At 43.1% G+C, this 25,106-nt stretch overlaps 1 protein-coding gene across 1 annotated transcript in view; it reads left to right on the top strand.

The window, feature by feature from the left end:
- SPOCK1 (SPARC (osteonectin), cwcv and kazal like domains proteoglycan 1) overlaps window positions 1-25,106 on the top strand; it is a 298,517-nt gene that overhangs the window by 198,766 nt on the left and 74,645 nt on the right. The gene's annotated exons all lie outside the window — the stretch shown is intronic.

Here is a 25,106-nt window from a genome sequence, read left to right as displayed (position 1 = left end):
GTTCTTGCTAAGCTTGTAAACAATAGATGGAGAGTAGCTGCTGCATTTCAGGGAGGGGAAAATAACTCCTGAGGGGGAAAAAAATGTCTTCTGAAATGGTGTGTTGTCCATCTAGAAACACAGGCAGACAGCATATGTGTGCACAGCAGCATTTTGATCTGTCCTGGCTCAGTTTGATTTTTGCCTTCTCCTGCCAGCGCAGTGGGGGGTCAGGCAAGAGACAGGGATTGGGCTTGGAGCTCCTGGGCTGGCAGACCAGCATCAAAGTGTGTCACTATGACTAGGGGCTGTCATTCAGTGCTGTCAGTACCAGGGATTGTGCTTCCTGCTCTTTGAACTGTTAGCTGAGGTAAAAATGAATGAAAAGGAAAAGATAGGACAGAAGTAGGACTGGCTGATAAAATGCAGATGAAGCTTGGATGCCAATAAACACACAGTAACTTGCATTAAGAGAAAATAACCAAATGTACACGCCAGGCTCTTGGTTAGCCCTTTGATCTCAGAGTAATCCTGCCAATTTCTCAGAAAATATTATAATGATCACTGCCAGGCAAAAATGCAAATAAAATGTTAAAAAAGGAAATGAGACCAAGCACCAAACACTGTTTCTCTGTAAATCCCTGGACAACTTACTGCTTTCAGTTGCCATCACTTCATCTCAAAGCTGACATGGTAGGACTAGGAAATGCTCAGAGAAGGGCTGTCAGAGGTGTGGAATCTGCAAGGAAGCAGAGAGCCAACTGGGGCAGTTGAGCATGATTGTATATGAAATCCTCTCTAACGCTGCAAAGGGGATGTGGTACTTCATAATGCAAGATCTAAGGAAATTCAAAGTCAGTGGTTTCAAAACAAAGTGTTTTTATTTTTTTCAGCTCAGCATAAAGTTGTGACATTCACTGCAGCACAGCAGTGTGCAGGCCAAAGATATAACTGGGATTTAGCTGAATCCATTGAGAATGCATCCGCTGCAGGCTGGGAAACCTCTCGCATACTGAGTCCCTAAGCCAGTGATGACCAGAAGCAGGGATGATTGGTGTAGTTCAGCAGGACTGATTTGTTCTCTTCCTTACTTGCTCTTTCCTTTCCTCCTCTGTACTTTTCTTTTAAGGATTTGTAACTTGACAGGTTGGTAGGCTGAGGGATGAAGGGCTGAATTAAAGTAATTCTTAGTTTCTTATGCAAAAGTGGAGGGAAGCATCTGTATCTTTAGATAAGGCAAGCTAATAAAGGAGCTAATGCTCCTCTTCATCAAAGTACTGCTCTTTAAGAAGGGAGCAGATTCCTTTTCCACTTCAGTTTTGTCCTGGGTTGACATTTCTTTTTAAACAGGTCCTGAGTATTCACTACATCATTGCTTGGCGTTTTTAGTTTCAACCCATTCAAAGTTTAGTTTCAGACCTTAAAGCAAAATTAAGACTGCAGAGCTTCGTCTGGATTGATGCTCAGTAGAGCCTGAGGAATGTGGAGGATTTTGATTTGTTCTCTTAAAAAGAAATCTTTAAGGATTCAATCCCAGGAAAGTAACATAAAATGCATTTTCAGTTGTTGTTCTTTTAAATGATGGCGTAGTCATTTGTGACTGGATAACAAAATCTTCCATTCATAAAAGCTATATGGCAAAATAACTGAGGCATTATCATCTTGCTGCTGTGCTGTGTTTGATGATCCTCAGTCTGTTAGGCTCTTTGTTCTGGTGCTTCCTGAAGAGATTGCACTTTGAAAGAAAACATTTTGCTTGTTTTAATTATAGTGCTGGTAATTGTGGGAACTGACTGTGCCCATCCACTCCAGTTCTAAAGGATTAGGATTCTCTGAAGGCAGCCAATTGAGAGCAGCAGAGGAAGTGTTATTGGCCCTGCAGGAAGATGGGCTACATGGTGTATACTTGAGGACCAGTACTGCAGCCTGATGGTGTGCCTGGATGTCTCTATAGAGGTGCTCAGTAACTGATTCTGTAGGTAAAAAGAGTGAAACAAAATCCTATCTCCTCACTCAGGTTAACATGTTAGGTTAATGGCAAGGCCAAGCCTCCTCAGAAGGTCACTGTGGCACTGTCCTGAGGTTTTCCAACTGAATGGCTCTTCCTCAAAACCAATGTTGTTTGTTTGGGGTCTTTTTAATTAGTGACATTTTATTCATGAAGACAGACATTACAGACCTAGAGGCAAGAATTCATTGATAAAATTGAGGAGAATGATCTAACCCAAACACTCATTGAAAAGTAAACTCCAAGCCACCATGTTTAAGCTTAATGGTCAGTTAAGATCAAGGCTCAGGATTTTCCACACACATGAAAGCTTTTAGCCTCAACTAATTTATTGAAGGCTAGTCAAAGGAGTCTTCTCTTTCTCATCTTTCATTGGAAAATACTCAGAGTTGTTGATTTCCAACACAAACACAGCAATGTGGTTGGAAGGCCATGCCCAGATCATGTGCTGAAAGGGCTTGGAAATGTATCTGCACTACTGCAAAGGTATTGAGTACTTTGATGGATCTTAACTTGATTTGGTTTCATGTGCGAGTCAAAATGCTTGGATCTGCTCTGATCTTGGTTTGGATCATTTCATCTGCTTCATGGAAGTACTGAAGTTGAAGGGATGAAGATGTTTGGCTGTGGTGTGCAGTGGGATTTTTGTTTTTGTTTTGTTTTCCAAATGACAAACTCATTCACTGCCTGTGCAGGGCACAATTTGAACACAGATGTGTCCTGCATCTATTCAGTCCTTGTGCCCTCTTTCCAGCAGTTCTTCCTTTAGGGTTTGCTTTTTGATGTCATAATTTTGTTATTTCTGGAAACTTCAAAAACTGTCACCCTTCTCCTGTTAACTTTTGAACTCTATGGGTTTAGCTTTGTCACAGATTTCACTGTCTCCAATCATTGCTTGAAAAGCAAAGGTTTTTCAAATGCACACACACTCTCCCATCTCCTAAAACTGTATAAACAGAGAAACTGCTCTTTTCTGGGTCCAGCATTAATGCTCAGACAACAGAAAGCACATCCAGGATGTGTTGCAGTTTGCAAAGTTGTCTTTAAGTCCTGATGAATTCAGCTCATGAGGTAAGCAAGCCCTATAAAGAGCACTCCATAATTAGTTAATGTTTTTGTCAGCAACGCATTAAGAAAAATAACTCTGTGGCTGTGGGTTTTACAGGAAGTTTAATTAAGCTAGTTAATAAAGCAATTACCTGAACATGGCGATGACTGCACTTAACTAATTAGAAAATGAAAATAAGGATGATCTTAAATTGCAAAACATACCACCTCGATGACTAATGGGCCCTTCAAAGATGGAAAGGTACATTGCTATAATTATTATGCTGTAATTAGGTACACTGTTGTTCTCCAATTTTTAATTAAATCATGGCAAACTAATTAAGTCCATGATCATGTATCTTTTTGTTTGAAAATGGGGAAAATCACCTCCTGGTGTCACGATGTCAGGTAACAAATGTGATATTAAGGGGGATGCAAGAGAGAGAACCTTTCAATAGCCTTGAAATGGGAGGGGAAAAAAGAGTAATCAGAATAAGAAGCTACTCTTAGTTAAATGTGTGGAGTGTGAGGGCTGCTGCACTTAATTAGGAGTTGTCTGTATTCAGAGGAACAATTAACAAGTGTTTGTTAATGTGTCCATTAAGTATTTGCCGCAACATGGTTTGGTTGTGTGCCCTGTGCTGAGGGGCTGGGTTGTGTACCCTGTAGGTGTGGTGTGCTGCTTCCCAGCTGTGGTTTTGCACAGCTTCTGCTGTGCCTGGTTTGTCAAAGGGGTGACTCAGCCTTTCCTGATGCTAAACCTCTGCTGAGTGTCTTGTTTTGCAAGTGTGAAGGCCTGTCCTGCCCTCGGTTAAGTGAGGAGTTGGATGAAAGGCTCTTCTTTTAGCTTTGGGTTGGTTTTGTAAGGGAAAATTAAGGAACTGGGAAGGAGGGAAAGAAAGAAGGGAAGAGTAGGGCATGGTTAATAGAAATTCCTGGAGAAGTTTTTGCATGTGCTCTCTGAACAAATTCAGAGGTTGGTGCTTGGAGGTGCAGGAAGACATTGTTCTTTCCCCTGCCCTTCCTCTTTCCCCTTAGAATATAAGGGGAGATCTTATTGCTGTCTACAACTACCTGAATGGTGGCTATAGCCAGGAGGGAGTTGGTCTCTTCTCTCAAGCAACCAGCACCAGAACAAGGGGACACAGTCTCAAGCTGCACCAGGGGAAGTTTAGGCTCGAGGTGAGGAGAAAGCTCTTCACTAAGAGAATCGTTCACCATTGCAATGTGCTGGCCAGGGAGGTGGTGGAGTCACATCCCTGGAGGTGTTCAAGAGGGGTTTGGACGTGGCACTTGGTGCCATGGTTTAGTCATGAGGTCTTGGGTGACAGGTTGGATTTGATGATCTTTGAGGTCTCTTCCAACCTTGGTGATTCGGTGATTCTTACTTTTAATCTATGAGCTCAATACTTTGAGTTCAGAGTCTAGGCTTGCCACAGTTTACTGTGGCTTGAGCCTGTGTGCTGCAGATCTGGTGTGTTACCATATCTTATGCTGACCGTTGTGCTGCTGAGAGGCAGTCTGTGTCCCTCACAGTATGGGAAGATCTGGCTCTCTCCTGTAGTGAAATGCTGGAAGAGCTACTTTGAGTTCATGATGAAAACTATCAAAATATTCAAATACCTCTGTGTGGAAATCAATAGATTTCATCAATATGACTGTCCTTAGTGATTTAGAGAGAGAGAGAGGAAAAACTTTATACAGCTTTGTTGGTACTTCCTTATTCCAGTAGTAGACTTTTCAGATTTCATTATTTGGTTAATTTTATTGCAAGGATGTCCTAAAGGCAGCAATAAACCTGGCATGATCACTGTGCCTAATTTTTGTTGTTGTTTGGGTTTTTGATTGGGTTTTGTTTGTTTTGTTTTAATTCTCACAGGAGGAAAACTCCAGAGGTCTCTGCCTGATGCCAAGGTACCTCCTGCAGATCGCTCATTTGACTTGGGCACATCTGGCCACTGTATTATCAACAGGGTAGACACTTCTGCAGCCTGTAATCTGGGCTAGTGAGAGTGGAGTCCTGTAATCCAAAAGCTGTTTGAAACTCTTATTGCATAATGAAATCCTAAATAATAAACTTTACCTCTCGGGAGGCAAAGCACACAGAGCTCTGCACGCTGCCTGCCGCAGCTGCACGGTTTGTTTGGCTTGGAGCACGAGGTGAGCTGTGTTATTTGATGAAGAGGTGTTTATCCTAATGCCATCCTCTTGTTTATGTGGTGTTTTTCTCTGCATGGTCTCAAGGAATGAGCAGAGCACCAGGAATAAGGTAGATCTCTGGAGTACCTCCTGATCCGTGCCAATGTCGTGAGGCAGTTGAGCACCTCTGAAAACACCCCTTAGACACAAAGATTGACATTCATCTTTTGGTCAATTAGTGTGCTCAAAGAATGCTTTGTTGCCTCCTGTGGCTTTCTGGGGTGTTGGCACTGTCCTGTAGGGGTGTTTTGGCCACAGTGAGCAACCAGCAGCAGAGGGGTCTGTGCCTTCCCTGGGATAACCTTTGTTAAACTCAAGGGAACTGGAGGTTTTGAACTCTTCTTAACTAACAATCCAGTTCTGCAAATTCCTGAGCTTCCTTTCAAATCCCACTTGGATTTTTGATGAAGTGAAGAAGCTTTTGCTTTTCAGTGGTGTCACATAGTGAATTCAAAATCCCAAACAATCCTCTACCGATTTTATATCCCAACTAGTAAAAGTAGCCCTGCAGAGCCACTGATCTGTGTTGTGGCTGCTTCTGTGACAGCTTCCTAGCTAAACCCCATGAATATATACATGTCTGCAAGGTATTTCACCTGGCATGGTATGAATTGTGAGAACAGCTCAGAGGCTTCTGTGAGTGAGTCAACAGACAGAGGAAAGAAGGAAGAGCTCTGGGCAGTTTTTTACAGGTTAAGGGCTGCTTTATCATATTGCCAGGTTTGAGATGCTATGAATTAATGAGACATTGCTGTGGCCCAAGATGTGATGTTTTTCAGAGATGGCTTCTTGCTATTCCTTTTAGTCTTTGGAGGAGTCTTTGTTAACACAGATCTGCAAACAGATTGGAAAACAAAACAAACATCTTTTTAATCCTGTGTGTGATGGGAATAATCCCTTCATAAGATTCCCATGAGGAATCTCCTTGTAGAGAGAACACTGATTGTTTTGGGGGGAATCCAGCAACTTAAAACTTTGTGAAAGCCAGCATCCAGTGCTGGAAAGAGAAGGGGCTTGCTTTGGGTATGCTGGTGGCTGGTCACCTCTTGTGGTCTGTGTAAAGGCAGGACAGAAATTCTGGGGATGGAGTTAGATTCATCATCATCTGGTGGTGGTGGGTTTTTTCCTTCCCTGGTAGAATTTCTTTTAAGAGATATTACTTAACATTCCTACACTTAAATTTCTTCTGGGGCCAGTGAGCAAAAGGCAAAATTTATCCCAAGTGGTACCTACAACTTTTAACAACTATGGGTGAAAGAGGTTGGTCTAATTGGGGTATGGCAATGTTTATCTCATTTCTGTAACCTTGCCTAGCAGGGAAAGGATATTTTTAGTTTGTTTCTTCACATTCTAACATTGCTCAGTCCAAACCAATTTGGCTTTGCACACACTGGTTTCTTTGTGATTAGCATGCTTTCTCAGCCTCTAAATCCTTATTATATTTTTATCTTTAATTCCTGAATCTATTCTTTTACCAGGGCTAAGACTTGTTAGAGTTGACTATTTTAATTATCAAGTTTAAGCTCACAGAATCTGGGGACAATAGCTATAAAAATGCCTCTTAGGCATGTTACTGCAGTGGTCATTCACTTCTTCATATTATTTTGGTAACTTCAGAGAAAATACTGCTCTGAACTCCCTTTAAAACAATAAAAATAAATCCAAACAACCAAACCAACCCTTCTTGATACGTAGCTGATGTGCAAATACCATGCTGGGAAAGGCAATGGGAAAACTGCAGAATAAAACAACCTTCAGCTTTCCAACAAAGGCACCATCAGCAAGTGACAGGGGATGATGAAGCTTCAGACAGTGTAAGCTTGTTTCTTGCATTCAGCTCCCTTTAATTCTTTACAGTCCAGTTTTCCCAGTTGGCTCTGGTCATACACTTGTGGCTCTGTAAAAAACTGAGAAAGCCACTACATCCTGCATGTCCACAGCCCCAGAAAGAAGCTGAGTTTCAGCAGTGCTCCCATGAGATAATAAACTCTTAAGTTAAACAGAAGTAGTACACTGTGGTGGGAGTTCTGCATTGTTGGGTTTACCACTCAGTGAATTCTTGGAGGATAGGGGTTGGAGGGAAATGCACTTAGTACATTCAGGTGCTTGGGAAGGGTTTTTTTTCACGAGGGCTTCTAGAGATACTATGAGAGGGAATGGATTGAAGCTGGGAGAGGGGAGATTTAGACTGGAGATTAGGAAGAAATTAATTCTAGTGAGGGTGGTGAGACACTGGAACAAGTTGCCCAAGGAGGTCATGCATAACCCCTCCCTGGAGGTGTTAAAGGCCAGGCTGGATGAGATCTTGAGCAACCTGGGCTAGTGAGAGGTATGGCAAGAGGGTTGGACCTGGATGATCTTTAGGGTTCCTTCCAACCCAAACCATTCTATGATACGATTCTCTGATACATTCATTTAAATTGACTAGAAATCAACTGACAGAATTCCCTTAAATGTATCCTCCTTAAATTGGTTATATTCATTTCATGTTTACCCACTAAAAGACTCTAGGACTTAATGATTACACAAGCCACATGATTATGTAGCTCCTTGTGTTTACATAGCAGTTCTTACCAGACTACCTCCAAAAGAACTAGGAAGGGGAGGAAAATATTGTTTGCAAAGGTATTGGCACACAGCAATGAATATTTGGTGGGGAGGGGAGGAGGGTTGTTATGGCAATTTGCAGCATGCTAAATTAATTTTAATGTAGAGCTGTGTTTCATTCTGGGTTTGGGATTTTTGAGGGTTTGGGGTGGTTGGTTTTTTGTTGATGTTTTGGGGTTTAAGTACCAGGGGCCTGACTTTCTTTACACAGCAAAGACCAGTGCTGAAGGGCAGCTCATGGCAGGAAATGTTTGCTCCCCCTGCCTTTCTGATTGGGCCACTTAGGGTTGTTTTGGAGAGATGGAAAAACATGGGGGGAAAAAATAAATCCATTATATTCTCTTTCCCCTTCAAATCCTCTACAGTGTCAAAAGCAATGTTTTTATTTAGGCACCCAGGTAACTACCAGCAATAATTAGAAGTCTGAATATGTAACACTCCACTCTTGGCTGCTCAGCATTCCAAAAACCCAGAAAAACAACCTTGTTTGCAGGGAGTGTGGTGGGTTGTTTTTAAATGTGTGCTGAAAGCTTTCTGAATTAAACAAGGCTGCAGCTCACTTGTGTCTTGGAAAATGAAGATATTTGCCCATCCTTAGCTGAAAGTTGCAGATTTATCAGCCATGTTTCGCAGTGAGTGAACATCTTGGTTAGTTCTTTGGACCGCCTCAAAAGGTTCTGGGGCTTTGTTGTTGTTTGGGGGGGGTTATGGTTATTCAGTAGCTGAATTTTATTTATTTAATTGTTTCTAATTCTCATTATCACATTGTGTTTGTTGATGAAACGCAGCAGCAGCAATTACTTGCTTGGCTGCATTACCCTAAAGGACAGAACACTGTGTGCTGCTAGGAGTAAAACCTAACTTGGGGCTTTTTCTTTTGACATGTGTGGAAGAAGGCAGCACTGAATGACAGAGGATGATATACTTAATAAATAAGCTCCTATATTAAAATTACAGCAGGTGTGTGGTGAGAAAGCAGCAGCAGTGAGAAGACTCTGCCTTGTGTACTTTGAATTACTATGTCAGTAATGATGGATGGAGCAAACAATAAAATCTGACCTGTCACACTATGCTTATGAGGCTGTAAGCCTTAAGGCATTCGTAATTGGCTTCAGCCAGCAATGTTAATGAAGGTGGATTGGAAAATTAGGTTATTTGAATGATACAGACTGCTTTACATTTTCAGTATTCAAAAGCAAAGGCTGGAAACTCAAAGGGCCTGGAGCCGTAAGGCTTGTTCTTTGTCAGCTGTCTCCTGTTCCTTTAGAACAGAGCAGGCAAAGGAGGAGTGTTTAGAAAACAGGTTCATACTGTGTGGAATGAGTGCTTTAAAATGATTCTGTGGGGCACAGGTTTTTTGAAGACTATATGGGAGATGCAATGCCTATAGTTTCCATTAACAATAATGGGATTTATGTGTGTATCTCCTGTACATTATGCATCATGCTCAGATGTGCCCCTGTAGCATAATTGGACTAGAAAATACATCCAGGGGTTGACATTACTCAAGTTGGTGTCACTGTGGTATAAAGTGCACAACACACTCCTTATATTGCAAAAATTTTTCCTTCAAATATAGATGCACAACTAAGCTGGGGTTTAACTAGTCATGAACAAAGTCATTGCATCATATCAAATGTGTTTAGTTGGTGTAAGGAAGAAAACACTGCTGTTAATATGTAGTGTTGAGGAGATACTGTGGCAGGTAGAATGATGTGAATATTTTCCAGTCAAAGCACTGTATAGAAAAATGTCAGACTGTGCTCACAGTTCAGCATAGTGACTTTGAGAGTACTGTCACTGAATCTAAGGCAAAATTATGAGAGGAACTGGTCTGGACCCTCAAAATATCCATACCTTGGGCTGGAAACCAGCTGAGAACCTGCCTGATAACTTGCAGGTTGGCAACTCTTCCTTAGCAGATACAGCTGTTCATGTCCTCTCTTCCCTCTCTCCTTCCCTAGACCCCCAGTTGTTGCTCTATCTGACCAAAGGAAATAGCAGAAGGGAGGTTGGGTTGTCTGGCAGCATTGTGCCATCAGCTGCAGAGGATGCAGAAGTTGGTTTGCAGCTGATGGTACGTGGGAAGCAGAAAGAAGAATGCTGATGGTATTGTAGTGGGGAGAGGAAGGTACAGGGAACATAAACTCAGAAAAATTGGACTTAGCTTCACTCTTTGTGGAACAACTCACACACCCTGGACCTGTGCCCAGTCACTGACAACTAGATGATGCAAGTGGAGTTCTTTGATTCACTACACAAAACAGCAATGGAGAGCTCAGCTAGCTGCATTCCTCTCACCTGTGATATTTGATGCAAGGTCTGTTTCTATACCTGAAATAACAGCAGCAAGTCTGTCAGTTACTGTCATGATGAGTATTTTTTCCAGCTCTTTTCATAATTGTCTGCTCCATCACAACAGTGTTGTCTGCCACTCCCTTTAACTGGCCTGCTCATCTGCCAGTATTGACAATCAGGGCTACTGGTTTCTTCTGTCTGAGACCTTTCTGCCTTGGGAAAGCAGAAATGTGCAAATTGTAACAATTCTAGCAATGCTGCATCAATGTTGCTCTGCCTTAGGTTATGCTTCTGCTAAGAAGAGCCTGGATGAGGCCCTTGGTGCCATGGTTTAGTTGATTAGATGGTGTTGGGTAATAGGTTGGACTGGATGAGCTCGAAGGTCTTTTCCAGCCTGGTTAATTCTACTCTATTTTTGTCATAAATAGAGGAAAGCAGAGACAAGAGGTTAAGGTCCCTGTAGCTATACCCATTATTTTTCATTTCTGTGTGCTTCAGACTGCTCTTCAATGGTGTAGGATTTTCTTTAACACATTTTAATGTACTACATATAGAAATAAATGTACAGGAAGAAAGGATCACAGTCCAAAAGACAACATTCTTCAAGTTGTCTGTAATGTAATCCTAGCTAAAGTAGCTTCTGCGGCTAATTCCCTTTTCTTCTGGGGAGGGTGGGAAGGCAATCTCATGTTCCATGTGTATGCTAGTGGAGGATATTTTTTGTTAATGCAAGTTTTTTTTCTTCCATTGTTGCTACCTGTTCAAACTGAGTAAGTGTGAGGCAGGTCATTTTAGGTCTAGCTGCCTGTACTCATTTCTTGCAGGAGATCTTGATGAAAAGGTAGGGAAATAAAGGAGAAGAGGAAGTTTCCTAGTTTAGATTCCACTAAGGCAGGTTGTGAGATCTCACTCTGAATTTCTGCAGATTCCTAGAGCAGCTATCTCGAAAGACTTTCAGTAACCTGCATTGTCAGGTCAGAAAAGACTTCTTTTTAAATGAGTGATATGAGGAGGAGAAAGTGCCAAAATGGCTTTGAAAGAAAAGTTTCCTAAGTAGCATGAACAGGGTAGAGAGCCTTTAAAAACTTGAGTGGCTGAAGCGGGGTGGTGATGGCTTTCTTCAGCTGGGGACACAGCCGTGGTGCTGCCTTGCATTGTGCGGTGAGAGTGAGCTCACAGATGCAAGAAACCATTACCAGAAAGGCAGAGGCTTTCCGAGGGGAGGTGGCACTGTTCTTCAAGCTGTCTCTTTCAATTCCTGTGTAAGATAGGAAAGACAGAAAAACCTTGTAGGATGCAGGTCTAATCTGGGGTTCTGCCCAGCCCTGCAGCATCATGCAAATACTTCTTGTGTCCTGGGAGTGTGGCAGCATCGCACAAACCCTCCCCATTTGACTGTCTTCTGCAGATCATGACCATGAATTGTGTCACGGGATGAGACTACTAACAAAGCTAAACTGTAGTCACTGGGATGCTTTTCAGCTTTACCCTTTGTCCTTCTAACATGACTTGAGGCTGGAATTTGTCTTACCTCTGAATTTAAAACTCAAGTTATCAATGAAAAGGCTCTACCTCAACCTGCAGGATTTATCTTTGCACACACCAATGCTACTGACCCTGCCAAACAGAAATTTACTGTAATGCTTTGATTTTCACATTGACCTAAAGCACAAGTAGAACCCCTGATGTTTTCTGAGAGACCATGAAAAGGAAACATGTTCTCCAAGGGAGGCATTGTGTGGAGATGCACAATACTCTAGGTAGTGGTATAGTTAATTCCCTTGTGGGTATGAAAGACTGGCTCCCATAATTCCTATTCCCATTATTTTTGCTTCATTACTTTCACCAGGACTTCCTAGGCAAAGGAGAGGATTGGCCTGACCTGTCACACGGCTTCTGCATGCCCTTGCAGTGGGTAGGAAAAGGTTCAGAACATTTGGAGTCACAAATGTGTGACATTATTTTGTCTTTCAGCGTCATCCAGAGTGTAGCTGTGATTAAAGAGTGAGGGTGAGTCCCGGGACAGAGGTGATCTGTGCACGTTTATAGCCAGCAACAGCACATGGGAGTGAGGTGAGCCTCCAGTGAAATAAACACAATTATTGAGAGGAAATGTGAAAACTGTGTCTGCACACTCACTTTAGCTTTAAAATATCTGAAATCACTTATCTTTTTTCCTCTCAAGCTGATGGCAGCCTCAAACCTGTAGTGAAGGTTAGGTATGACTTAGTGTGTTCAACTTAGACCCTTTGGTTAAGGTACAGTGCAGAAGCAACTTGCAGGGCTTCTTGACCCAAGTCATGACCAACAGCCTGTCCTTGTAAGCAGCTGTTTTATTTGAACCTAACCATTAGACATCTCTTAGCTGCCTCTCTTAGAGCAGCAGATAGACTTTATCAGTGGGATTGATTATCTGTGGAAATGACATTATTACAAGGTAAAAGCAGCATCAGGGCTATCTATAACCTTCAAGCAGAATCCCTGAAGATACGAAACTGAACTCTACCTAAAGTTTGAAGGAATTGCTTTTTCACAGGGGCTTTCCCAGGCATTGTGGATGCACTGCTTGGAGTGGGGAGGGGAAGTCTTATTAAATAGAAATTAAAGTGCTACATGCCTCCCGTAGATCAAGGCTTCAACCTGTTAATGGACTTTTCCCCTCTTAACTTCAGATTTGAGAGTTATTTCAGGGATACCTTGCCTTTCACACCAATGAAAGCCACTTCCTAGAAATTCCAATTTTAAAGTCACTGTATTTACCATTTTCAAGAGAGATCTGTCAAAGAGGTACCTGTCACCTAGGGGAAGGTGATGCTGTGAGATACAGTGTGAAGCTTGAAGACCTAAGACATTTACCAATCACATGGAGCCACTTTAGATTGCAGGGAGACTGAAGGGAAAGGCTGTTTCAGCTGATGTGTTGCACTGGAATATGGTCTGGTTTGTGCTTGATGCCGAGCCTGGGACCGTAGGATACACATTGTGGCCGAGTTCTGCTGAACTGGATTTGAGAAGCCTTCCAGTGGGAACAAGCTGTGGAAAATATCCAGCAAAAGCCTCTGTAAGGAAAATGGAAGAGGAGCGGCAGCCTGGACAGAGAGCCCTGTCTGAATTATCAAAACTAGAAGTCTGTCATCATAGAACCTGTATGGAGGGTTAGTGTCAGAAGCTTTATTACTTAAATTTTATCCTGCACAGGAAATGCTGAGCAAAGAAACCCTTTTGAGTTGTGTAACTCTTTGATGAGCTGCTGTAATGTCTTTCATTCTAGGCCAGCAAATTTCAGAGCAGTAATTTAAAGACTACACTTTTCCTTGAATCTAAAAGCATGCTCCAAATCTGGCTGTGTTTAGTTTGAGCAGGTATCTGGCATGCCTGATGCTCTGTTTCTAGACTGAGAGCTGCATCACCTGCACTCCCTGGTTACCTTTTGCCTACCCTAAGGCAACTTGCCTAGGAGAAACACTGGGAAGTGAGGAAAGTGGTCAGCCTAAATATGAATAGGGGCTAAATGGAAAAGAGGGTGAAGGCTTGTGCTGCTGTAGGATGCATCACCATGTGTGGTGGCAAGGGATATGTCAATGCTAGTACCTACAGGCAGCATACTTTCCACGGGAGGCTGGTTCTAGCTGCTGTAAGCTGCCAGCCATTACCAAATGAACAAACTCTTGCCACATACTGGGATTGCCACTTCATCTGAGCACCAGAGGTGAGGTTCTCCACCCCTCTGTGAGGGAAGGCATAGTCAACCTTTTGGGTTTTCACATGCAAATCTTGCTCAGCTTTGAGATGTTAGTGCTTGCAGAAACCTATCCTGAAGATCATACAATGGCATGAGTTGGAAGGGACCTTAAAGATCATCTCAATGCTGGTGCTTAATGCAGGGCTTAGATAGGAACATTTCAGTCTTCAGAGATGTTTGTCTGCTTGCTTTTCAGCAGCAATTTTACTTACTGAATCCAGTCTTGCAGCTCTAAGTGTTCCTACTGATGCCAAAAGATATGGGCTGCAGGTTGAGGGTAGTTAACTGCTCCTGTGTTCACTTATCTGTTTCTCTATCTAAGCTGTTCTGTGTGAAATGGAAATAGGAAATAGAGCATGTAAAGATTCATTCCAAATGCATCTGTGAAGCAAGACTGTTATGAGCTCATATGGTCAAACACAGAGATAGCTTTTGCTGTCAAATACAGTGAGATATTGGATAAATATTAGATTAATAAAATGAATAATATAGAAATTGATGGCTTTGACTACAGCTTATTATTAAGCAGAAGACTTATCTGAATTCAGTCTGCTGCAAACAGCTTCCATCTGTGCTAGAGACTCACAGCACCGAGAATATATACTAACAGGAGATATTGCTTGCTGTTGTTTCAATTAGCTCTGTGCAATTAGCTGGCAAGGTGGTCAGGATTTCTTGAGATGGCATTTTTGGTTGGAGCCAAAAAAACGAGGCTCCAAAAGTGCCCAGTACCCAACTCTGAGAGGAATGGTGTGAGCCTGGGGCGTTTGCCAGAGGCTTGCTCTCTAATGTTGATACACAGCCTAATGCCTTGGAATAGTTTATGGTGTTTAAGTCAGCTTTCTCAGATTACTGCAAGAATAGGAAAGCATCAATAATATAAGGGTTCAGATGATGTGATAGCAGTACTTCAGGAATCAAGGGGCAAAAAAACCTGGTAGATTTAGAGGTGTGAGTGATTCATGTTGCTGCTGTGGTGATAAATTTGGCATTATTGTTATCTAAATTTCAGCTCTCTTGTGTTTGTTGATTCCTTCTCTCTCTCTTCTTATTAGAGTCATTTTCAGACTTCAGTCAGAACGGCAAAGTAGTAGTAGGTAATCCTGAGCAACACTGAGGCCAATCAGTCACTGAAGAACAGTGATTGTATTGGTTGGAGAAATCAAATAATTATTCACCTATCTTCTTGTGGAAGAAGCCCACAGGCTGAAGCAACAGAGTATTTGAATGATAAACAGCAGCAACTTCCTGGCGTTTCAGCATTAAATTTTCTCATTGCTTCTGCTCTTGTATTAGTTTAACTTCTGGCATTTCTTGTCCATAGATAGAGAGATACTGGAAAGTTTTGGGGTTTTCTTCTTCTGTCTAACCTAAAAATAGACTTTAAAAAATCTATTTCTGGTCATAATTTCCTTTTTTTGTTAATGGGAAGCCTTTTTAATTAATGCTGTTCTCTTGCTGCACTGTCACAAACTTTTCAGTGTCAGTGGAAGAACGAAACCCACACAGAGAAGAAGCCTGGTGATTTCCAAGCAACTGTCTGTAGAGAAGCTTGTGAACTTGTGTAGAAATGGCTTAGAAAGAAGCTTCCTTTGTTATCAGTGGTTATCTCTGCACTGACATGGCAACTGAAACCCAGTCCATCAGTGCCTAAAATTGTATCCTCTAAGTCTCAAGAGAGGACACTGTGAGTTCAGTATTGGATCTTGCAGTTCACCTGTGAATCGAGCAACCCACTTAAAGATACCTTTGGAAGAGGAATGAGAAGTGAGCTGACACTGAAGCTCCAGGATCATCTTCCTGTGGGCAAAAACTCCCAAGACTAAGCTCACACTGTGCTTTTAGGGTGGTAAATTACTCTGTGGGATTTACTGCTTTGTTAATACACTCAAGACATTGTCTTTCACTGCTGTGAGAGCTGAGGGCACTGTCTGGATTTTCCTGCTCATTGTTCATCCCTGGCTGCCTGATTTTACAGCTTTGGCTTAGGGCTGTGTGCTGGGTTTGGGAGGAGAACCATTTGCCACCTCCCAAAATCTGACATTCTTTAAGCCTTGTGTTTCTTCTGTAGCCATAGTCATTCCCCTGCTCAGCCCCAGGCACATCCAAGCTGGTGAGGGGTCTAGAGCATAAGTCTTATGAGAAGCAGCTGCAGGGACTGGAGCTGTTTAGCCTGGAGAAAAGGAGGCTCAGGGTCACCTACAACTCTCTTAAAGGAAGTTGTAGTGAGGTAGGGGTCAGTTTCTTCTTCCAACAAGCAATAGGACAGGAGGAAATGGCCTCAGGATCTCTCAGGAGGTTTAGGCTAGACATTAAGAAAAATTTCTTCCCCAGAACTGTTGTCAAGCCTTGCAAGAGGCCGCCCAGGGCAGTGGTAGAGTCTCCATTCCTGGGAGGGTCTAAAAGCCATGTAGATGTGCTGAGGGACGTGGTTTAGTGGTGCCTGGTGACAGTGCTGGGTTAATGGTTGGTCTTGATGCTCTTAAAGGTCTCTTCCAAGCAAAACCATTCCATGATTTTAAGATGCCAGTGTTAGAAATTTTCAAGGCTGACCCTTTGTTTCCACAGGCTCTCCTTTCATCCACAGTTTAAATTTGCTTGTTTAATGACTTCAGTTTTATCTGTAGTGGTGATTTTGGGAAAGTGAAGAGAAAGGAAATGTCCTTTCCTGTTCTTCTTTCTCTAACCAGCTGATTCCTTTTTGTGTGTGTGATTTCTCCCTTCCCCATCTTCTATGGAGGGCTCTCCTGTCCCCATAGATGGATTTCGCTGCCTCTGCACTAAGCAAACAGGCACTCTGCTCTGTGCTAAATTCACTTCAGCAGATCATCACCACTCCAGACCCTCCCCCCTTTTATTTATTTCATGCTGTCCTGGGGCACAGGACATTCTGCCATGATACCAATCCATTTTCTAACACAGGCTTTGATATTTAATAGCCAAATGCCTCCTTGTTGCTGAGCATCCTCTTTGCTTTGGGAGCAGGGAGGAGGCAGGGGGATGTGCTGTGCTGTCATGCATTGTTACACAGAGCATGGTGTGGATATAAAAAAGAACAATGTATGCAGGAAAAACAGTTTCTTGAGCATCTCCAGGAGGCTAGGAAGGAAAGCCAGTTGTATAATTCATGTTAGGTGCCCTTGCTGCTGCTCATGAATTTAGTCTTGATCTTGGTAAATCAGTCACACTTAGAGAGTGACAAGGAAATGCAGCACTGGTGACAGGCTGTATTGTGAATATTTTTAAGGTCTGGGCTAGAGCACAGTGCTAGCCCACAGTATAGGCTCAAGGCTTCACTAGACAGCCATTCTTGTCAGGGGTGATTGTGACAATCTAATCTTTCTTAAATTAAATGTTTTTCTACCCGGGGAGTTGTGCAAATCAGTCATGTTCCTTCAGTTTCCAACCATCAGCCTTTACACTGCTTGGGGGATAGATTTCCTCAGTGATCCCACAAACAGGGCTGCAGTTGACTTCTGCATGCTGCTGTCGACCTTCAGCACCACTCTGACAGCACAGTTCACCCATCCTCATGTCATTTTTCAAGCAAATGATTCAGATCATGTCCTTTCCTTGGTACCTTGATGAGGATAATCCTCCACACTGAGAGGAGACAACAGAGACTTGTAGAATGCTTAGTGGCAGTGAGACTTTCTCTCTCTTGGCTGGTCAGGCTGTGGTCGTAAGGAGAAGGGACTAAAGGCTTTCCCAAGGGATGGGGGCCAGAGCTCACTGACTTGTTGAATGCCTCCCCATGGAAGTGGGGACTCAGCCACACTAATCATGGTATCCAGGGTAAAAGAGTAGGTGCTACAAACTTGAGCTCAACAGTCTCTAAAGTGTGTTGCTTTAAATCAGCAGAATGATTCTTCATCTCAGTATCTTCTGATAGCACCTTCAGACAGTGCACTAAATAGTGGCAGTTGAATTATGAACTTTTCAGTATGGGTCTGCATGCATCCCATTGATTGTGAGCCACTGAACACCCAAAAAAGTCACTTTATCCTTCTGTCTTCAATGATGTCCACCTATCAGAATGCTCAGTATCCTTAATGTTCAAGAGAAGAATATTGTCCTGTGAACCTCTAAGTGCTGAAGGTGCTCCTTCCAGCAGCAGCTCAAAGGACAGCTGGCAGTGCTACAAAACCAAGAGGATAAGTCTGTGAAGGGTGTGGAAAACATGTTGGTACTCAGCCTGAGAACTCAGTGTCCCTTTGAGGCTTTAAATGTCTGCAGGTTGAGCAAATCAAATGTCGTTTGGGTGTCAACCCTATATATGTGTGTTACCAGTCACTGTGGGGGTGAATTATATGGCAGAGTAACTGCAGCAGTCATCAGCTGGGTTAACCTCACTGCCATTGATTCTGCAGGGAGTCAAGCACTCTAAATCCAGAGGAGCAAAGGTGACATCATAGTGTCTGTCTGAGGCATGTTGCAGTATTTGGCCAAAGCTACCTCTTAAACAAGAGGACACAGTCTCAAGCTGCACCAGGGGAAGTTTAGGCTTGAGGTGAGGAGAAAGCTCTTCACAGAAAGAGTTACTGGCCTTTGGAATGTGCTGCCCAGGGAGTCACGGTCCCTGAGAGTGTTCAGAAAGGGATTGGACGTGGCACTTGGAAACATGGTTTAGTAGTCATGAGGTGCTGGGTGGCAGGTTGGACTTGATGATCTTTGAGGTCTTTTCCAACCTTATTGATTCTGTGATTCTATGATTCTAGGACCCAAATTCCCAGCCCCTCATGTTAGCAGGGGCTAACTGTGCTTGTGGTTTCAATTGCCCAAGGTCTGGTTTTGCTAAGATACTTCAGTACCTTGCATTTCAAAGATGACATCCTCTGGACAATTCAGGTACTGTGGCAGAAATCATGTGCAGCTCTTGCAGTTGCACAAAACTATTTCAAGGCTTAATATTGAAGTAGTTCAGAAGCTGGTTCAAAAAAAGCAATCGTCTTTGCTGATGCTTCACCAAATTAGAAGTCAGTAATTTACAGTAGTCCTATTCTCGTCTGCAGGAAGGCTGAAGTATTGCCATTTAGAAGGGTAATTTCTGAGTTCTTTTGAGGACATGTAGGAATGCCTCAGCCCTGGGAGAGGAGGAAAGGAAGGTTTTGTCTGGAGCATCACAGAAAGCTGAACTGCTGTGACCAGCTTTGTGCTCAGCCATTTGGAAGGAATGTAACACTGGTGTTAATGGGGATTAAAAGCACATACCAGTAAATATGTAACTAGTCAAAAAAGGTACAGTATTAGACATGAGAGCTTTGCTCTACTATTTTATGAAGAACTGCCTTGCCCCTCTCCTCTTCTTCCCCCCCCACCACCCTTTCTGCCTTTCCCCTCTCCTCTTCTTCCCCCCCACTGCCCTTTCTGCCTTTCCCCTCTCCTCTTCTTCCCCCCCACTGCCCTTTCTGCCTTTCCCCTCTCCTCTTCTTCCTCCCCACTGCCCTTTCTGCCTTTCCCCTCTCCTCTTCTTCCCCCCCACTGCCCTTTCTGCCTTTCCCCTCTCCTCTTCTTCCCCCCCCACTGCCCTTTCTGCCTTTCCCCTCTCCTCTTCTTCCCCCCCACTGCCCTTTCTGCCTTTCCCCTCTCCTCTTCTTCCTCCCCACTGCCCTTTCTGCCTTTCCCCTCTCCTCTTCTTCCCCCCCACTGCCCTTTCTGCCTTTCCCCTCTCCTCTTCTTCCCCCCCCACTGCCCTTTCTGCCTTTCCCCTCTCCTCTTCTTCCCCCCCCACTGCCCTTTCTGCCTTTCCCCTCTCCTCTTCTTCCCCCCCCACCGCCCTTTCTGCCTTTCCCCTCTCCTCTTCTTCCCCCCCCTTTCTGCTGATTTATGGGTTTTAAGTAAGCAGTGGATTCTAACAGGTGGTCTTGGCCAACTGACACAGAGTCCGTGAACCACTTTGCTTGTTATTGTGTGCAGGAACTCCTTTTCTTGGTCAAGAAAGGTGTGCAAGAAAAACAAAGCTATTTTCAGGAGGCTTAAAGTCATGCTGTAGTGGCCTGAATTTTTAGGAGCTGATAAATAAAAGTCTGAAAGCCTCCTGTATTAGAGTGTATGCTTAGTACTCTAATCTGGTTAATTGGGTGTTGTCATCTCTCTGGATTTAAATATCATCATTGCCTTCATGCAAGCCATTATATTGTGTGCTGGTGCAGAGCATTTGATATTTCCTGCTGCAGAATTGGCTGCACTTGAGCAGTGGTATGTATTTATACTCTTGTAAATACATAGGGCTTTGGCTCCTTTGTAGATGAAAGGAGCCATATAAATGGTAATTTCATTGCAGAATTGTCTTACTGGATTTTTTTTTAAGTATATTTAGTAGGCTAGATGTAATCCATCAATAGCAGTCAATTAAGCTGCTTCAGGACCTGTTTTGAGGCTTAACTGCCTCAAGGTGGAGGTTAGGTGCCTGGTGTTTATAGAGCATCCAATATTTCTCCCTAAAAGTTGAGCTGAATCTAAACATGCCTATCTTACCTGGTGTTGCACCAGGAGTGCCACAGCTTCTCACTAGAAATACTCACAAGGTTATAAACCTTCTGGAGAAATGCAGTGCCTTGACCTATGGTGAGCATGAGTGAGAGCAGCAAATGTTAATTGTAGAGGTTTGCTGTTTCGGAGGCACAGAAGCTGCACAATGTCAGATTAGAACAGTAAAACTGCTTTGGCTTTTGGAGGAGGTTCTTGAAGCATTTAGATTTCTTCAGGCTCTGTGACCTTTTCTTCTCCCTTAAGGACAGATGCTGAAGCTATTCACACAGCCTTGCTAAACTCGCTGAGGTAACAAAGTGGAAATCAAACCTGTGTTGTAAAGCAGAATTTTGTGGTCCTTGTGATGTGCTTCATTAAACCAGAGGGTGGTGGTTGTTTGGGGGTTGATTTTGTTGTTCAGGATTTGTGTGGGCTGGGTTGGGTTGGTTTCAGATAAGCATTTGTCATCTCCATGTCAGATTTCTCAAAGAACATAGTGATTAACAAGACATGTTTAATGCAATCTTGACTGAAAGGTTAATGAGAATCCAGAAGGCAGCAGGGAGGGAAATAATGTGCTGTTTGTGATGAAAACTAGAAGGAACCAGAAGAAGCTGTAATTCAGTTTGTCTTAACCAGAGGTATTTATTTGTTCTACAGGCAATGTAATTAAAAATGTTTTAAGCAATTTCCTCCCACCCCTCCCTTCTGTAATATCCATCACTGCCTGTCAATTCCTGCTGAAGTGGGACTAGAAGATGGGTGCCCACTGGGCTGAGTTTGCCAAAACCATGTTTGAGATGGGGTTGGGAAAAGGATTTGTGCATCTGCATGGTTCAGACTCTGATGGATCAAGTTCACATGGCTGAGAAAAGGCAGGGCAATGCCATGGTCAGCTCCTGGTGAGAGGGGGTGCTGTGGTTTATGCTTCCATGGCTTTCTCCCATTGTTACCTTGTTGAGCCCCAGAGCACTACTGGGAGGACTGAGAAAGGGCCCCAGGACAGTGAGCATGTGGCTTTCTTGCACTTAACCATGACACCTGCAGACTACTTATTGTGTCTTGCAGAAAATCCCAAGTTCCCAGGCCTCCCTATAAAGATGCAACAATTTCCACAGAAAGGAAATGATCCAAGCACGAAGCAACCAAGTTTGAGTAGTTTTCTGTTCCTGAGCCTGTTCTGGCTGGTGGATGATTTCCTCCATGCAATGAATGCTTTTGCACTGAGCAAGAAAACACCCTTTGAAGAAGTCAGTAATAAGTGAGGATTGCAAATACAGTACTTGTTCTTTTTGGGCAAACTACCAATCTTGATGATGGTAATCACAGGGCTCCTTTGCTAACTTGATGAGAATCACAGTTGTGACTGCCAAATCAAACAAATTGATGGTTTGTGAGTTCCTGATCATCACATACCAATTACCCACATTCCCCTGTCTACAGCTACCTTTGAAGAAAGGACAACCTGATTCCTTTTGCTGGTAGTTCAATTTACCTATTGTACATTTTATGGGGAAGGGCAATGTTTTTTTCCAAGCCTCCTTTCTGCAGCCAACATCAAAACAGAAGAAAATTGCTATTTATATCGTGCATTGTCTGCCAGAGTTCACTCATTGAAAGTTGTGTTCCTGACAGGAAGAGGAAACAAAGTCTTCGAGCCTTTTATGCCAACTGCCAGCTAAATAAAAATGATTTGCACTAATTCAGTTACCTTATTCCAAGCTCAATGCCTGACTTCAGTTAATGTAAAATTCCTTGTTCCTGTCTCCAGCTGATGCAATTCAAGGGTTGTAAACCAAGAGGATCGTCTGGCTTTGGGTGACTGCTTGTGGGCAACTTGTATTCCAGGACCTTTTCCCCTTGTGCATGGGAAGAAGATCCTCCAATGCTTGAGGTGCATGACAGTTGTGATCCTACGTTCTCTGACTTTCCTGAGATGTTCCAGCCTCTTAGCACAGGAAAGTAACTGGGTTTCTTGTTTCTTTTCCATTTCAGAACTGGTATTTTGAGCTTTTCCCAGCAAATGGCTTCTTTGAGCCATTTAAAACATCAAAGGAGATGTTTCTGGGCTTTGGGTACATCTTTAATTTAAAGCAGATTTATTAAAGGCCGAAACAGGATAATACTGCAAAAGGATTAGCTGTGGTTACTTGATTCCTGAGCAAACAGCCTAATTCTGCTTTCTTTGTATGGGTGTCTTTCACAGTCAGTCCATTCACTGAGTGTTGAACTAGGCCTGGGGTTTGGATTTTCTCTTTGTTAATTTTTCCTTGTTTCTATTGTCGTCTTTAGAAATGGGAAGCGTTGCTGAAAGCTTTAACTTCAAAGCTCAAGACAGCTTACTCTCCCCTGGTTGCTATGCTCCAAAATACAGTCCTGAAGCTTCTTTGCTAGTAGCTGCCAAATGTTTTGTTTCAGGGCTTCTCAGCGCTGAGGCTTTTGGTTTGGCTGTTGGTTTGATTTAGTCTTCACAAAATTTCTGAGAAGTCAATTAAAAAAATAACTAAATCTTAACAGTTCAATCTTGCTGCTTTTCTGAAAGCAGCAGTGCAGTGCAGAATGCTTTCTATTTTATATTAGCACTTTGGATTTGCTCTGTCTATAAACAGGCAAAAAAAACCCTCTCTCTGAGATCTGAAGGTTTACTGTTCATGTATCAGCAGCAAGGAATGAACACAGCTAGGGCCACATCATGGCCAGTGAAACCTGGGCAAACCTATTGTGAACTGGTTCATCTGGTAGATTTGATGGGAAATGAATAGGATAACTGCTCTGGAGAAGAGGATTTGCAGGAATTTATTAGGAGAAGTGATACTTGGGTGCAGAAAAGCTCAGATTGACCTTTGCCCATCACATGGAAAGACAAAAGTTCTGTTAGAAAAGAATGACAGTGTTTGAAAACCAACCATGTGCTGGAGAAACATCTCTGCTTTTACAGAGGCTCTTTAGGACCTGATTGTGTTTGGCATGAGTGAACTGTTCAGTCTGATATCAAGGAAGTCTATCCTTCAGCTGCTCCTTGCATCACCAAGTTGTCAACCAAGCCAAGGTGGTCTTTCCATGTATCTGTCTCCTTTTTCCCCATCACCATTTTTAAAACTCCTTCTAGAAATAAAACAATGCTGTGAGTTTGAAGAAATCATTTCTAGCTGGCAAGCTTAGAAGCCCAGAGTGCAGCACCTAGCCTGACTCTTGTTCTCTGTCTCTCCAGTAAGCTCCCCACACCCTTGCCCACTGAGGCTGTGAAATGTTTCCAGATGCTTCCTCCTCCTTTTCCCAGAACTTCAAGACAGGCCCTGGGAAGCACACAGCTGCATGCACATGCCATGCTAGTTTAAGTGCTGCTTCTGGTATTTGTGGCAAGCTTGCTAGAGAAGGAATAGACATCAGAGAACAAAAGTGAGTAATTCACCAGTGTTTCCAGAGGTGAAGCAGGGGTAGTAGCAACGGAGGGGTGAAGTGTACTCCAGAACTGTTCTCCGCCTGTACAGCCAGAGCTGTCAGTCTCATCCTGACAGATGCTCCAGACACCATAAAGTAACTGCAAATAGAGTTTGAAGTGCTGCAGTGCAGGAGGTTCCACCTCAACACAAGGAGAAACTTCTTACTGTAAGGGTTACAGACCACTGGAGCAGGCTGCCCAGAGAGGTTGTGGAGTCTCCTTCTCTGGAGACATTCAAGGCCCATCTGGATGTGTTCCTCTGTGACCTGAGCTAGACTGTATGGCCCTGCTCTGGCAGGGGGGTTGGACTTGATGATCTTTTTGTGTCCCTTCCAACCCCTGACATCCTGTGACCATCACCTGATGCCAGTACCCAGTTCTTTGCTTTACTCTCCTTATGTGCTATAGTTCCATAGGACAGGCAGTTACTGATTGATGGGAGAGAGTTGATTGAGTTTTCTGGATGCTAAGGTATTGCCACTACACCAATTCCATGTAAGCTTGCTGGAGGGAACATGCTTACCTTGGCCAGGAGTCACCAGTTGCTTTTTTTGCCCAGGTATGGATGAGTGGGCACAAAACTGAGGAGATGGAGTCTTGCCTCTGCTGAAATCTGGATTGGTACAGCTGCATGGTGCAGCTGAAATGCTCTGTTGAAAATGTCATTACCTGGATGGGAACTCTGTGCCTGGGGATCTGAATGCCTTGCACTGCCTTCCCTCTGCCACGAACAGGCACTTGTTTGGCTGCTATCTGGAGTGTCTGTGTGTGCACAGAGCTACAGATCGTTACCTCTTGATTATGTTCACATTTTCTGATATGTCATTTCCATGAGAGAAATGAAATTGCCTTTAGTAATTTGAAGCAAGTAAAAATGACAAATCATCATTCTCCTGTGATTAGTAAATGGCTGCAGAACAAGAATGCTTCTCAATTACATGGCAAGTACATTTCAAGCAGCATCAATAGTTCCAAACCTCCAGTTGTTTTCCTGTGATTTTTCTTTACTTTTAAACCAAGACAGCTTTGGTCTATTAAAAGGGGGGGGGGGGGGGGGGGGGAAGAAAAAGTAGCTTCTTTCCACTTTGAATAATGCTATTAGCTATGAACTCTCAGCTCATAATTATGAAGAGTTAGAATAGGGAATGATTTCATCAAGACAAAAGCAATATCTGTAGAGAAATGAAAGCAAACAAATGAAGTAGGAAAGTGATTTATTTTTTTTTCATGTCCACATCTTGTGATGTGGCAGACTAGCCTACTGGAAAGCAAAAACTCCCATGTGCAGCTAGAAAATGGACATCATTAGTGAG

This window comes from Dryobates pubescens, chromosome 16 (assembly GCF_014839835.1).
Source record: "Dryobates pubescens isolate bDryPub1 chromosome 16, bDryPub1.pri, whole genome shotgun sequence".
Taxonomy (NCBI): domain Eukaryota; kingdom Metazoa; phylum Chordata; class Aves; order Piciformes; family Picidae; genus Dryobates; species Dryobates pubescens.
This window is presented reverse-complemented; position numbering and strand designations above follow the sequence as displayed.